This window comes from Cavia porcellus, unplaced genomic scaffold (genome assembly GCF_034190915.1).
Source record: "Cavia porcellus strain 051 isolate PalLab524CR breed Dunkin Hartley unplaced genomic scaffold, mCavPor4.1 scaffold_2, whole genome shotgun sequence".
Classification (NCBI taxonomy): Eukaryota; Metazoa; Chordata; class Mammalia; order Rodentia; family Caviidae; genus Cavia; species Cavia porcellus.
The window spans coordinates 21406010-21420128 of NW_026947485.1; the positions used below are offsets into that span (position 1 = coordinate 21406010).

Genomic DNA, 14119 nt, shown 5'->3' on the forward strand with positions numbered 1-14119 from the left:
GAAAATTATTATTACAAAAGATGTATCAAATAAAAATTTTTAAAACCACACACTGATCTTTGCGCTCATGTTTGTTTTCAAGAAACTGCAATGGAGCTTATCAGAATAAAGGCAGACTTCTCGACACAAACCATCAAGTCAAGAAGAGCCTGGAGCGAAATACTCCAAGCCCTGAAAGAAAATAACCTCCATCCCAGATTGATATACCCTACTAAACTGCCTCTAGAAATTAATGAAGAAACAATACGCTTCCAAGACAAAGAGGAACTTGGGAAATTCGCAATCACCAATCCAAGTCTACAGAGAATACTGCAGGGCATTCTAGAGAGAGAGAAAAGTACTAGGATTCCAAGAACAGTGGCAGAGAGGCCTCAATGAATGGAGCAGAAAACAGAATGAAGATAAGCAAACAACTGATGGCAAACAAGAGCATAACAGAAATGAGGCAGAGAAGATTTTATTCAAAACTGGTGTGACTGATAGTATCAAGTCTGAGAGTATAGGCAACTATACTGAAAATGACAAGACTCTATGATACACATTCTGGTTTGATAACTGTCAGTTTTTGAAGTTCTATACTATACACAAAGTTGTGTTTTTATTAATACTGTTACGTACTGATATATTCAATTATACTATGTCTGATGATATAGCCAATTCTTTTGGAGATAACAAGAGACAACACAAGAACTATGGTAGAACTCTTTGTACAACGATCTTATACATGTTAAGACTCATGCTTGTGTAGAATCTGTAAACAGTTTATGAGAACAGATCTTATGACACATGATGAAATGAACAGATACTTTGAAGAAAAAGAGACACTAAAATACCCTGAAGTGTCATAATGTGAAACCCAGCAATAGTATTATTCTTTGTTCAGAGTGGTATTAACCTGCTTGGGTTTATTCAATGTCAACATAATTGAAGATATGGATAGCTGCATGTATGTTTAAGTGTATAGGACTGACAACCATATTTCTAAGTTTTTGTTGGATAGTTGAACAGAACTGGTTGCAATCTCACTTTGAATCCCCACTTTATATGCTCCACTTCAGTATCTTGAATAACTATCTGTAAGAAGACAATTTGTAATCAGCAACTAGTGATTTCTTACTGTTTTTCTTTGAAATTATATATTATTTCTGTTTTCTGTTTTGTTTAGTCTTTCTTTAAATTTTAAAAAAAGGGCACTACAGTACCCAGTGCTCATCACAGAGTGTCATGATGTAAAATCCAGCAATACTATTATTCTTTGTTCAGAATGATAGTAACCTGCTTTAGTTTGTTTAATCTAAATGAAGATATGGATAACTGCATGTATGTTTAAGTGTACAGGATTGACAACCATGTTACTAAGTTTTTGTTGAACAGTTCAACAAAACTGTTTGCAGTCTCACTGATTGAATTCCCACTTTACATATTCCACTCTTGTACCTTGAACAAGTATTTGTAAAACAACAATATGTAAACATCAACTAGTGATTTCTGACTGTTTTTTTTTTTCTGAATGTATGTATTATTTCTACCTATTTTCTGTTTTCTGTTTTGCTTAGTCTTTCTTTAAATCAAATTTAAAAAAAAAAAGAAACTACAATGGAGTAGATGGGAAAAAAGAGAACTAGCTGGTATGTGTAAAATGGTGCAAACATTGTGTAAAACAGTTTGGTAGTTCCGCAAAACATTACACAGAATTACCATATGACCCTGCCAATCCAAAGTACATACCCAAAAGACACTGAAAACAGGTACCCTGTGAATAGCAGCACTATTTACAACAATCAAACGGTGGGAGTCCAAATGTCCACCAATGAATGAACAGATAAGTGATGACATCTACATACAATGGAGCACTATTCGGCTATAAAATGGAATTAAATACTGACACACGTTTTAACACTGATGAGTCTCAAAAATTTATGCTCCATAAGTGAAAGAAGCCAGATATAAAAGGCCACACATTATATCATTCCATTTATAGTCCCTGTTATCTACAATTTGCATTTCTGAGGTTTTAGTTTTCTGTGATTGATCTCAGACTCAAAATATTAAGGAGAAAATGCCAGAAATAAAGATTCACCATTATGAGTAGCATGATGAAATCTCACACCATCCCATTCAGGACATGAATGCATTTCTTTGTGCAGTACACCCACTGTAGGTTATGGTTATTGGATCAACTGCTTTGGTATTGCTCTGCTTGTATTTAGTAAACTTTACTTAGAAACCTAGTATCAAAATGCCTATATCAGTCACCTCATCATGCATGCACTGCATCATGTCACATCATTCAATGGAGAGGGGTGAGTAAAGTACAATAAGACACTTCGACAGAGATCGTGTAACTTTTATCACAGTATAAAAGTTCTATTTCAGGACTAGGGATTTATCTCAGTAGCATAAGCACCTGCCTGGCAAGCACAAGGTCAAGTTCAATGCCTAATACCTAAATAAATAAATAAATAAATAAGTGTTCTATTTTATTATTAGTTATTGATGTTAGTTCACCTAATATACATTAAACTTCAAGTATGTATGTATGTATGTATGTATAGGAAAAACATAGTATGTATACAGGGTTTAGTATTATCCAAGGTTTCAGAGATCCACTGGAGTTTTGGAACATATCTACCACAGACAAGGAGGGCTACATTATATAAAATATTCACAGTTAAGTAAATCCATAGAGACAGAGCTTATACTGGTGGCTGCAGAGTCTGGGGGAAGAATGAAAAGGGAAAAACTGCTTAATGAATATAGTATTTCTTCAGGGTAATAAAAATATTTTAAAACTACATACGGGTGGTGATTGCTTTATGAATGTACTCAATTCTAAAGAATCATTCACTTTAAAATGGCTCATTTTTCATTCTATCAATGTTACCTCAATTTTTTCAAGTTTTTTTAAAGAAAATATTAAGTCGGTTGTTACAAAATTTCTAAACCCGGGCCTCTATTTCTTCATCTGTGAAATAATTTGGGAACAGCATGTAACCAAAGTCCCTCTTACAAACTGATGCTCTGTACCCATAACACTGAAATTTTCAAGAACTGTTATCATCTAGAAATTTATCTGAAAGATAAAGCAAGATGTACTGGTTAATCATCTCACCAACCGTATCAGAGAACAGTTAGCAAATGTATCATAAATTCTTTGCATAATGACTTGAAGTAAAAAACAGACATTACAGGTAAAGGATAATTCAATGAAAGCAATTCTACAAACGGTATGACTAATGTGTTAAAACTGTATAATCTAGCAGTCAAACTATATACTGAAAGATAAAAAATAAAGAATATAACTGCAATGAAAAAATAATTTCAAAAAGTCCAGATATTAGAAGAAAAGTTGGATGCCATTACTCCCAGGCATTTTTTTCTACTATCACCTTTCAGGCTTTGAGAAGTACTGAGAATCATACCATCTGAGATCATCAATATTGGTGATGATAAGTCAAAAAGATTTATGGAACAACCCAACCTATTTTTATAAGGTTATATACTATAGCATAGCCAATTAAGAAAAGTCAAAAATTTCCTCAGGAAACAGCTCTGGATACATTCCAACATAACTAATGTATGAATTACTAGAATCCCACACCATATATTACAATAGAAGTCATTTGGGCCTAGAAATAGGCAGCAAAATGATGTCACCTGTCATAGCCAAAGAAAACAGCATTCCCACACACAGTCTGAGTCTGTAAAACTAAACTGGAAAATGTACCCAAAGATGACCGTGACAATTGACTTACTGGGCAGAGTTCTGTAACACACACCCACTGAGTTTTAGAAAAATCAGTAATATCCATACCCAAGCTAAACATCAGGTAAATCAGTGAAAGCCACTTAGAAAAGTAAAATAAGCATCACTTAGCATAACTGCACATCAGTTTGATAAGCATCTTGATAAGCACATCTACAGCTACAAATACAAGAGCTAAATGTAAACATGTATTGTACAACTCAGATATTAGAAGTATACTTTTGAAATAGCCTAAATATGCCTATCTCATCAAAGGCTGCATCTACCTATGGTCACAATCTTCAAGTTGTTTTGGGTATCACAGATTAAACACATGTAAAATGAAATCACTGAATACAAGATCATCTATTTAAAAAGTATAAAAGCTTTAATCAAGAGACATTTTTCTTAGTAAAAGCTCATGGGTTTTAATTACTACTTTACATGATATACTGTAATTATGTGAAAGTCTTGTTTTCACTTAGCATACTATTTTCTTATTTCTATAATAGGCTGTTACCACATTTACTGTCTTACTACTTACTTTATTCTAGCCAAAATTAATTAGAAAATTTTTGAAAATGTTTTGAATAAACTCTTCATTTCACAATTCTCTTTCATAACTAGGATAATCCTTAAAACCTACAGAACTTTAGACTTCTAAAAGAAGGCTTTTAGACTTTTAAAAGAAAATAAATTTGAAGCAATCTGCTCACAGTTGTCATCTTCCCACATTTCCAAGTTTAACAATGCAAAAGAATGAAGCTGCATGTTAAGTTAATAAAATGAGTTACAGTTAACTTATTTTTATTATACCAGATATGAGTCAGTATAAAAACTATAAATTTCAGTCCCATACACACTGAAAACTTAATCTAGGCTAAGCAGTTTCTTTGCGAAACACACTTCAATCCTCTAGGAATAAAATTCTAATACATATATCACAGGAGTTTGCCTAGACAAAGGAGGTCCCTTTAAGTCCAAGTCTGTATTATTTCATACACATTGAAGATAGTAAAATCTATCAATATACAACTTACACTGCCCCTAAAAAGCATGAAGTATAAAAGTGAAATATTATACACTTTTCCAGTGTTAGATATAGAAGAGCACATTCTCCAAGAACATTACAGTGAAAAGAACTCTCCTATGCAGAACTGGCCAAAACTTTAGACACTTGCAGCCTCAGCAGGTCAGTGTTAGAACGATCAGCTTCTAACCATTAGGCCTGGGAACCTTCAGGACCAGAGCTCAGAACCTGGGCCGCATTCTGGATCTGTACAATCAACCCAAACTTCTTATCAAACAGGATAAATGGACAAGATTTCATGAAATTCAATTCATCACGATCTAAACTGACTCCTGAGAACCATTTACTTAATTCTGATTTTTGGATGTGTTACCCAGATTAATACTGGACTCGGCATGTCTTGCTACTCCTGGTCACCACAAAGAAGGAAATTAATTCACCTCTCTAATACCCTGTCCACTGTCACTGTACTGTTCTGTACCATTCTTTCCTTCTTTATCCAACTTCTTTTTGCTTCCTACCCTAATAAAGTGTCCTTCCAGGATCATTCTGTTCTACTGTAGAGACAAACTCTCCCATAATTTCAATAATTTCACTATCTTGCTTCCAGTAAAAGCTGCTGTTCCTACAACCCTCTCAAACAGAGGTTGTCATTCTTTCATTTATCATGTACCTTACTTAACCTGAGGAAGCAAGCCATGGTTCCAACCATAAGTCCCAGATCCCTATAAAACAAAGACACAAAAATACCCTGCTGAGGCTTGGGCATGGTGATGCATACCTATAATCCCAGCGCTGGAGAGACTGAGGCTACAGAATCTAGTTGCAAGTTCAAGACCAGACTGGGCCACAAAGTAAGCTCAACTGCATGCTTGAACTGCCTAGAGTGACCCTGTCTCAAAGAGACAAAAAAAAAAAAAAAAAAAAACCAAAAAAAAAAAAAAAAAATCCTGCTCCAGTAATATAATTACTATATATTAGAATTATTGAAAATGGACAGCATTTTAAAATCCCACTACCAAGGTTGTACCACACGCAGATTAAATCAGAATCGTTAGACATGGAAGCCATGCATCAAAATTTCCAAAATGTAGCACAGTTATAATAAGAACACTAGGGACAAGGATATAGTTCAGTGGCACAGCATCTGCCTGGGAAGCACAAGGACTTGAGTTCAACTCCCAGAACAAAAACAAACAAACCCATTAAAACATTAGCAGTTTAAAAAGTTCCCCCAGTGATTCCAATCTGCAGTTACATAAGAACTACTGATCCACAGGCACTACTAATCTTCACTGAAAACTCTGATACATAGCACACAACATTATTCCTTTACTTATGATCTGCAGAACATTGAGTTCTCTCAACATATCCAGAGAAAATCCAACCAACACTCTATTGTTAATACCATAAGCATTTCACTTCAATCAACATTCACTGTGACTCCACTTCAGACACTACAAGACTACATCCTAGACTTCATCATTGCCTTGCTTTCTAAGTGGAAAACATAAAAAGTAGCTGTTTTAGTCTCTGATCACAGTCATCTCAACTACTTGTGTTAACTACATCTATTTGTCATATTTTCTCCATTAAGAGTGGCAAACACTCGATTCTTCTACTTTCTCCTAACTTTACCCATTTCTATAATCACTTCTCTTTCCAGACTGAAACCTATGGCTCACTATTTCAAGGCCTCATGTTGGTGTTCTCATTTATGACACTATATCAGAAGTGCCTATTCATTTCCCTATGTAACATTTGTGCTATGTCGCAGGAAGACACAAACTGAGTATACTTTACTGTTGTAATCCTAATGTCACCCTAACACTAGTACATACAGGAGGTTCCCACTATGTACTAAAACACAAATCTGCTTAATCATCCAGTGTTTTAAAAATCAAGATTCTCCTCTCTTTCTCCACAAAATAATACATATACATAAGCATATTCTTTTCTGATTATTCACTAGCTTCCCAATATTTAGGTTCCACTTGTCCTTGGATTCTGCATCAAATCAATCCTGAGTAGCTATGGATCTACAGAGCAGAAAGTAAGACTACAGAGTGTAACAATAAAAACTATTGCAAAAACTAAACACGAAAGGTATCAAAGATGAATTTATATCACTACTTGTAAGAATTTTTTTTAATTTAATAAAGAAATGTCTCATGTATGCATGTAAAGAGAAAAATACAGAAGCAGATAGCCAGATTGTTTCAAAATGGAAAAAGTAAATAATATTTTCTCTTTATATAATGCACTTCTATACTCGTTTACTTTTCAAAAAGCATATAATTTTTAAAATAAAAATAAAGTACAAATAAGACCATTAATTTTGAGTACATATCACTTTCCTGCAAAAAAAAAAAAAAACCCACACTGTATTCTTAAACCATCATATATATTTTTTTCATTAAAAATCTTAAAGACAGTAATCCTAACATTTACTTCTACCCAACAGTGATTAGAAAGACTATCAAAAACTGGCACTCCCTCAAATGAAAAAATGTGAAACTAATATTCTGTTTAAAAAAGCAAGACAGCGTAGCTGGTTAAATAAAGGTAATAACCAGGAAACAGTTTAACACAGGAAGAATCTTTAAAACAGATTTGCAAAAAAAGAAAACACAGATATCTATCTAGATAGATAGATTTACATAGGATCACAGCTTAATTATTTGACAAGTAAAACTTTTTAAACTTTAGTGAGAGATGTGACACTAAGAAGACAGACGTGATGAGGATAAACATACCACTGCAAAAAATGACTTTGTGCAAAAGCACTTGATCATGAACAAAAGAGATGAACCTCAAAAATATCATGATTCCTCACCTGAAATGCTGCTGAAAGAACAAGCTAGTCTGGTAAAGACCTCCAAAGCTAACACCAGAGTTAAGAATGTGCTTGAAAGAAAATAATAATGGATAAACACCCTAAAGTTGCATGAGATATACAAGGAATAAGCAGATCACACAGGCAAACAGAGCAGGGTTACAAATACATCATGTCTGCTTTTGGAGAAATTCTTCTTCCTCTGAGTGTTGTTACTAATCATGAAGAAGAGTGACAACAGGCCAGTGGAAAACTGGAATACTGCAAGATTTTAAGTTGCTATGGTTTTAGTTTCTGCTACAGAGTACTGCTACACTGTAACCACACACCTCTTACATCCTGAAACCATCAGTATACAATATCTATATATAATAAAACTCATGAGAAAAAGTCACAATTCATGTTGAAGAAAACTGTAATGGTTTAGTTTTAGTTCTTTCATCTATTTATTTTAACTTATATATGTGATACTTGACACTAAGCTAACATTAAAAATGCATTATGAAAGTTAAATAATGATTTTGACATCAAGAGCATAAGCAACAAAAGAAAAGTAGACTAAATCAAATCAAACTAACTAAAAGTAGACTACATCAAAATCAGCGGATTTTGTGCTGCAAATATTATCATCAAGAAAATGAAAAACTGGGCTGGGGCTAGAGCTCAGTGGCACAGTGCCTGCCTGCAAGCATGAAGTTATGAGCTCAATATCCAATACAGAAAGAAAGAAAAGAAAAGAAAAGAAAGAATTAAAAACTAACCCATGCAAATCAGATAGAAATAGAATAACTCAGAATATAGAAAGAACTCTTACAAATAAATAAGGAATAGAATAAGTTAAAAAAAAAGATACACAAGATGTGAACAGACATATATCTAAGGAAGATATGCAAAAGGCTCATAAGTACATGAAAAAGTGTTCAACAATATTAGGCGTCTCCTTTGGAAGTCCTGTAATGTTTACAATGCCTAAGTTTTATTGGTCTTGTTCTCTACTGTTTTGTTCAACTTTATAATATCTAATGAGATAGACAATTCTTTTTAAGGAAACAAGAGACATCGTTGATAACCATTGTTGATAACCTTGTACTCTGTTTTACATCATGTGCTATGTCTATCCTTGGTTTTGACTGACAGCTTTGTTTTGCCATATTTGACTTTATTCTCTCCCCCCCAAAAAAAGTAATAAGAACTAAGGAGTAATAAAATCCAAAATGTGTAAATTTTGTTGTAAAAAAGAGAGGGGAAAAAAAAGAGCTCTAACGGATATAACAGCAAGTGTGTTTAGGGGTGTTAAATAGCTGACTATATTAATGTTTTTTGATCATTGAACACAGCTGTTTGCAGTCTCTCTGTTTGAATGTCCACTTTGTATTCTTTGATACTGTGATTTGAGCAACTATTTCTAAGATGATAATATGTAACCTATTAACAGGTGATTTCTTACTGTTTTGTTTTTTGTTTTTTGTTTTGTAGTTCTGTATTACGTGCACCCTTACACCGCTTTGTTTTGTTTTGTGTTTTTCTCTTTTTCCTTTTAAATAAAATTAAAAAAAAAAAAACAATATTAGGCATTAAGGGCACAAAAATGAAAAGAACTGTAAAACTTCCCACTCACAACTGCCATAATAAAAAGAGTTATCAGGAAGACACAAAGCAAACAGAATCATTCTGTATTGCTAGTGACAATATAAAATTGTGCAGGCCCTTTTAAAAAGTTGAAGTTCCTCAAAAAGTTAAAAGAGTTACTGTTATCACCAGCAATTTCAATTAGGTATATATGCCTCAAAAATGTAAACGCGTGCATATAAATTCATATACATGTTCAAAGAAGCATTCTTCATAATAATCAAAAAGTAGAAACAAACCAAATAGTCATCAACCATAGAAAGGATAAGCAAAAATAATAATGGATAAACACCATAAAGTTGCATGAGATCTACAAGGAATAAGGAGATCATATGATATATAGCCACATTATGCCAGAATTATTCAGCAATAAGAAGAAATCTTAAATCCTGATGCATTACATGAGCTAAATAAGCCTTGGAAATATACTAAGTGAAAGGCACTAATAAATGATGACATATTGTATACTTCCATTCATACAAAATATTCAGAACACAAAAAAACCATAGACAGATTTACAATAACCTGGGACATGGGGAACAGAGAATGAAAGAGTTACAGCAAAAAGGTGAGGGGTTTTGGGTCTGGGGTAATATATTCTACAACACCCATAGTGATAGATACACAATTCACCAAGAGCCATTTAATTCTACACTTCAATTGGGTAAACTGAACTTAATAAAGTTGTTTTTCAAATTAACAAACTACAGAGTAGAAAAACACATAAGCAAAACTAAAGGACAAACAAAGGAACCAAATAGGTTTGAGAATAAAAAAGATTAAAAACAATTATAAAATAAATGCTTTTTTAAAAAATGAGGTCTTATTTTTAATAGTGTGGTTGCTAGTTCACACACACACACACACACACACACATGCATTTGGCAATGTATGGAAGAGTTCTGCTATCAACGTGGGGTGAGGTGCTAAGCCGGGAGGTTGCTAAGCATCCTCCAAGGCACAAGACAATCCCCCAAAAGCAGGAGAAGAAAAAAGAAAAGGAGGTAAAAAAAAGTATTGAAAGTACAGGAGAAAAGGGAAAGAAAGAGGAACAAAGTCATAGAGATTATCTATTCTGGACTAAAGACACAGCATAGTTGCATTCCTTGATAAGATACTCATTCAAACGAGGAAAACATGAATATATTAAGTATTAAATAATTGGAAACTACTAATACTTTTATTAGATGTGATAAAAATGTTACAGTTATAGTTTTTTAAATTTTTATTTTGAGAAGATTCATGAGGTTATTTTGAAAAGTAACTAAAATCTACTGTTGATCTTAACTGAACTATAGCAACAGAAAGAAACAAAAAGTTATAAACAGAGCATACATACTGTAATATTAAATCCAGCTTACTATATATGCATGCTTCCTATGGTAGTACACATGCCTGCTTCTTATGATTTGCATGTTAAACAGATTTTGGGACATTTAAAAGGTGAGGTTTAGTTGGAGGGCCCTGGGTTACTGCAGGCAGGCTCTCGGAAAGGATTAATATAGTTCTCAGGGATCTCAGTCCCCATGGTAATACAGACAGGGGGACCCTCACCACAGAGGATACTATATTTGGACTTTCCGGCTCCAAAACTGACCTAAATAAGCCTTTTCTTTGTAACCAGCAAGTTTCCAGCACTTCATTATACGAATAAACAAATGCACTAATGTAGTTCTAGGTATTTCAGGGTTTTTGAATCTTGAAGTTTTTATTATAAAAACTTGTTTAAGATTATCACAGTTCCTCCCCACAAAAAAAAAAAAAAAAAAAAAAACCTTACAAAAATACTAACTATATAGAAAACAGCCTTGAAATTCTGAAAGAATAATAAATCACTGCATTAGTTAGGTCTAAGAAATATCATTTTAAAAGGCAAAGTCAGTCGGAAAAGACTGACCCATTTGGCAATATCAAAGAGCAATTCAAAACAGGAAAGACAAGCAAAAGCTTGAAAAAATTATCAACCTTATCAACACAGATCAAACCTTTAAACCAAGAACACAACTTTTTACTTATGTAACGGGCAAAAATAATAAATTATAGGCTGTATGGTTTTGAAAAGCTACACATAAAATTTATAAAGTATGTCATTTAAGTTGTTTTGACATACAACTTTTAAATAAAATATTCATCTATTCAATTTTTATTAAATATACTTCACTGGGAACAAAAGCTAAATTGATTAAGTATCTCTAAGTACTTATTATAAAACTTTAGCTTTTTCTTCACTAATCAATTAATAATGTCATGAACTATATTACTGTATTTCTTAATGAGCCATCTTTGCATATCTGCAATGCAAAGATGGCTCATTATTTAATTACATGCAGTTTTCTTGTAATGCACAATCTGACATTAATTTATTTTGAATTTTTACACAAATATTCATAAGAAAATTATTCAATAAATCTAAGCCATATTAAGTAAAGACAGGTGGTTATAATTTGTTTGCATATATGAGAGAAAAACACAAACCCCAACCTCTCCCCTTCCCTTCTGACAACCAGAGAGCAGAATGTGACTGCCAGCCATCATGCCCCTGCCCACATCCCTGAAATGACTGTACAATAGCGTCAGCATTTTCCCACCACTTCTGTGGCTGCCTCAGCAGCTGTATTCTAGACCCAGCTTGCTCCTGCAGCCTGATAGAAGCCACAGCTAGCCAGCAGCCACCACACTTCTCTGCACTGCTCTGGAGTAGCAAAGGACCACGAAGACAGAAAAAGCATCAGGAAGAGACAGAGGGTCATTGCTGATGTCCCTGAAATCCCTAAACCACAAGAAACCAGGATCAACAAAGGTAATCCTTCTGGAGACTCCTCCCAAAGAGGAGCCTCATCATATAAGCAGAAACATGGGAGTTGTCAACCACACTTGGTTAGCTGAAGCTGTCCTAGACAGTCCATGGATTCCATGGGAGGTTTCTGTCTTGACTATAGCAGGCTTAAAACACAGACCTGTCCCAGATGACTTCAGCACACAGCCACTCCAGATGACTCTACATTGTAACTTCCAGATGATCCCACTCTCCTCTGTCACTACTTCGAAGTCCCCAAAATACAGGACACTGAGCAGGCCTACACTTGCTCCTCTTCTATAGATGCAGTGTTCCCCCATCTCTCTCAGTGTGCTAATATCTCTGTACTGCCTCATTCAGGTGGTTCTATTGTCTACTTGTGATTCTTACCTTGGGTAGAGAAATAAGCAAGCATGAGAAGAGTCTAAACCACCACGAGCCATGAGCCCTGAACTGCTCCAGATAGTGACAGAGCAATAAAGAGGCAAAAGCTATGGAGTAGGCAGAGCCTAAGACCAGTGGAAATCTACAGATCTGCACTAACATCAGGAAACCAGCAGAAGAACCCCCACAGAAGCAACAGAAGCTGCTAGAAGAGCTCTGGGCAGCCACCAAGTGGGTGCTGAGCCTTGACTGCTGAATTGCTGGTGGGGTTTCTAGAGGCGCCCAAGAGCTGTAACACTACGACCTGTAACACTTAGGGCTATAACACTTACAGGCTAAGAGGTTCTGGTACTAACAGTTCAGAAATTTAACACTAAGGGATGAGAGCCACTAACACAGCCTGTAGCCCCTAACATTAAGGGAGCTATGCTTTGCCAGCACAGAATTTTTGTGCCAAGTGAACAAAAACCTTCAGCTGATTGGTGATAAGTACACATGGGCCCACTTCTAAAAGTGTGTGCATCCATCACAGAAAAGTTAGCTGTGAATGCCTACATAAAAGAAATGAGACCTCTAAATAACCTACTCAAGGCTTAAATCTCTAATTTATGACATTTTACCTAAAAAGTCAAAGGGGGGGGGGGTGTGCAAGAAAAAAAGGAGGAAAAAAACCTGGATTTCCAGCAACATTACATGAGACTTTTTAAGTGGCTGAAAATTATATTGTTATTAATTTTGAACACATCCTTACATATAATTAAAACTATGTCTTGTAAACACCCAACAATTTTAATTCTTAAAAACTGTATTTAAATGATTTATTTTAAATTTCAGAGTAGTAAGAAGGTCTTAATGTATTAGATTTTTTTTTAAAAATTAACTATAGAAATGTTTTCATGAGGAAAAGGCACATTATTCCATTAGATTTTCAAGACAGGAAAGAAAATATCAAAAAGAAAATTAAAATCTTAATGCTCAGGTGTCTCAAAAATTCGATTCCATAATACTTATTCTCTTTACATTGCTTCTCACTGTGACCTTAAACTAAAGTAAAATGTGTTACTTTGGTATAACACAATAATGCACGTGGCACTTCCAATCTATCTACTGCCTACCACTCTAGGCTACATTAATGATCTCCAAACATCAAATCATTCTCTATTCTCTCATACTAAAAAATAAGCTCAGCTACACAGAAATTCATCTTATGTATCTTAAACATAAAAATTAAAAATACATTCAGTTTATACAACAGAAGATTTCTATTCACATATGTTCTTCCACTAAAGTACACAAAACATATCACAGCAGTTCACTGACACAGAAACAAAACAGACCACATTCGAAAATGAATCCTGTTTATCCTTATTCATATAAGACTGTAACACAAGACTAATACTGAATATTTACAACTGATAGCTTCTACTTTCTCCATAATTTATAATTCCAGGCAGAACTCAAAATAACACAAGCCTACCACAGCAAAAGTTAGATCCTTAATGTGCAGCATAACACTGAATTGTTACCAATCTCTTAAACCTTTCATTTCTTTCTTAGAAAAAGACACTCCTTTTAAAACAATATGAATGGTCATTTGCTTTCTATTGGTCAGGATCTTTGCTCATTTAAATATAACTAATTCTGAAAACTTTATGACAAAAGTTATACTACTAACTTGAGTCATTCTTGGGTTCTACG

The 14119-nt window shown here is 34.2% G+C and overlaps 1 protein-coding gene across 2 annotated transcripts in view; it reads right to left on the minus strand.

The window, feature by feature from the left end:
• Snx13 (sorting nexin 13) overlaps positions 1-14119 on the minus strand; it is a 153868-nt gene that overhangs the window by 127463 nt on the left and 12286 nt on the right. The window lies entirely within an intron of this gene.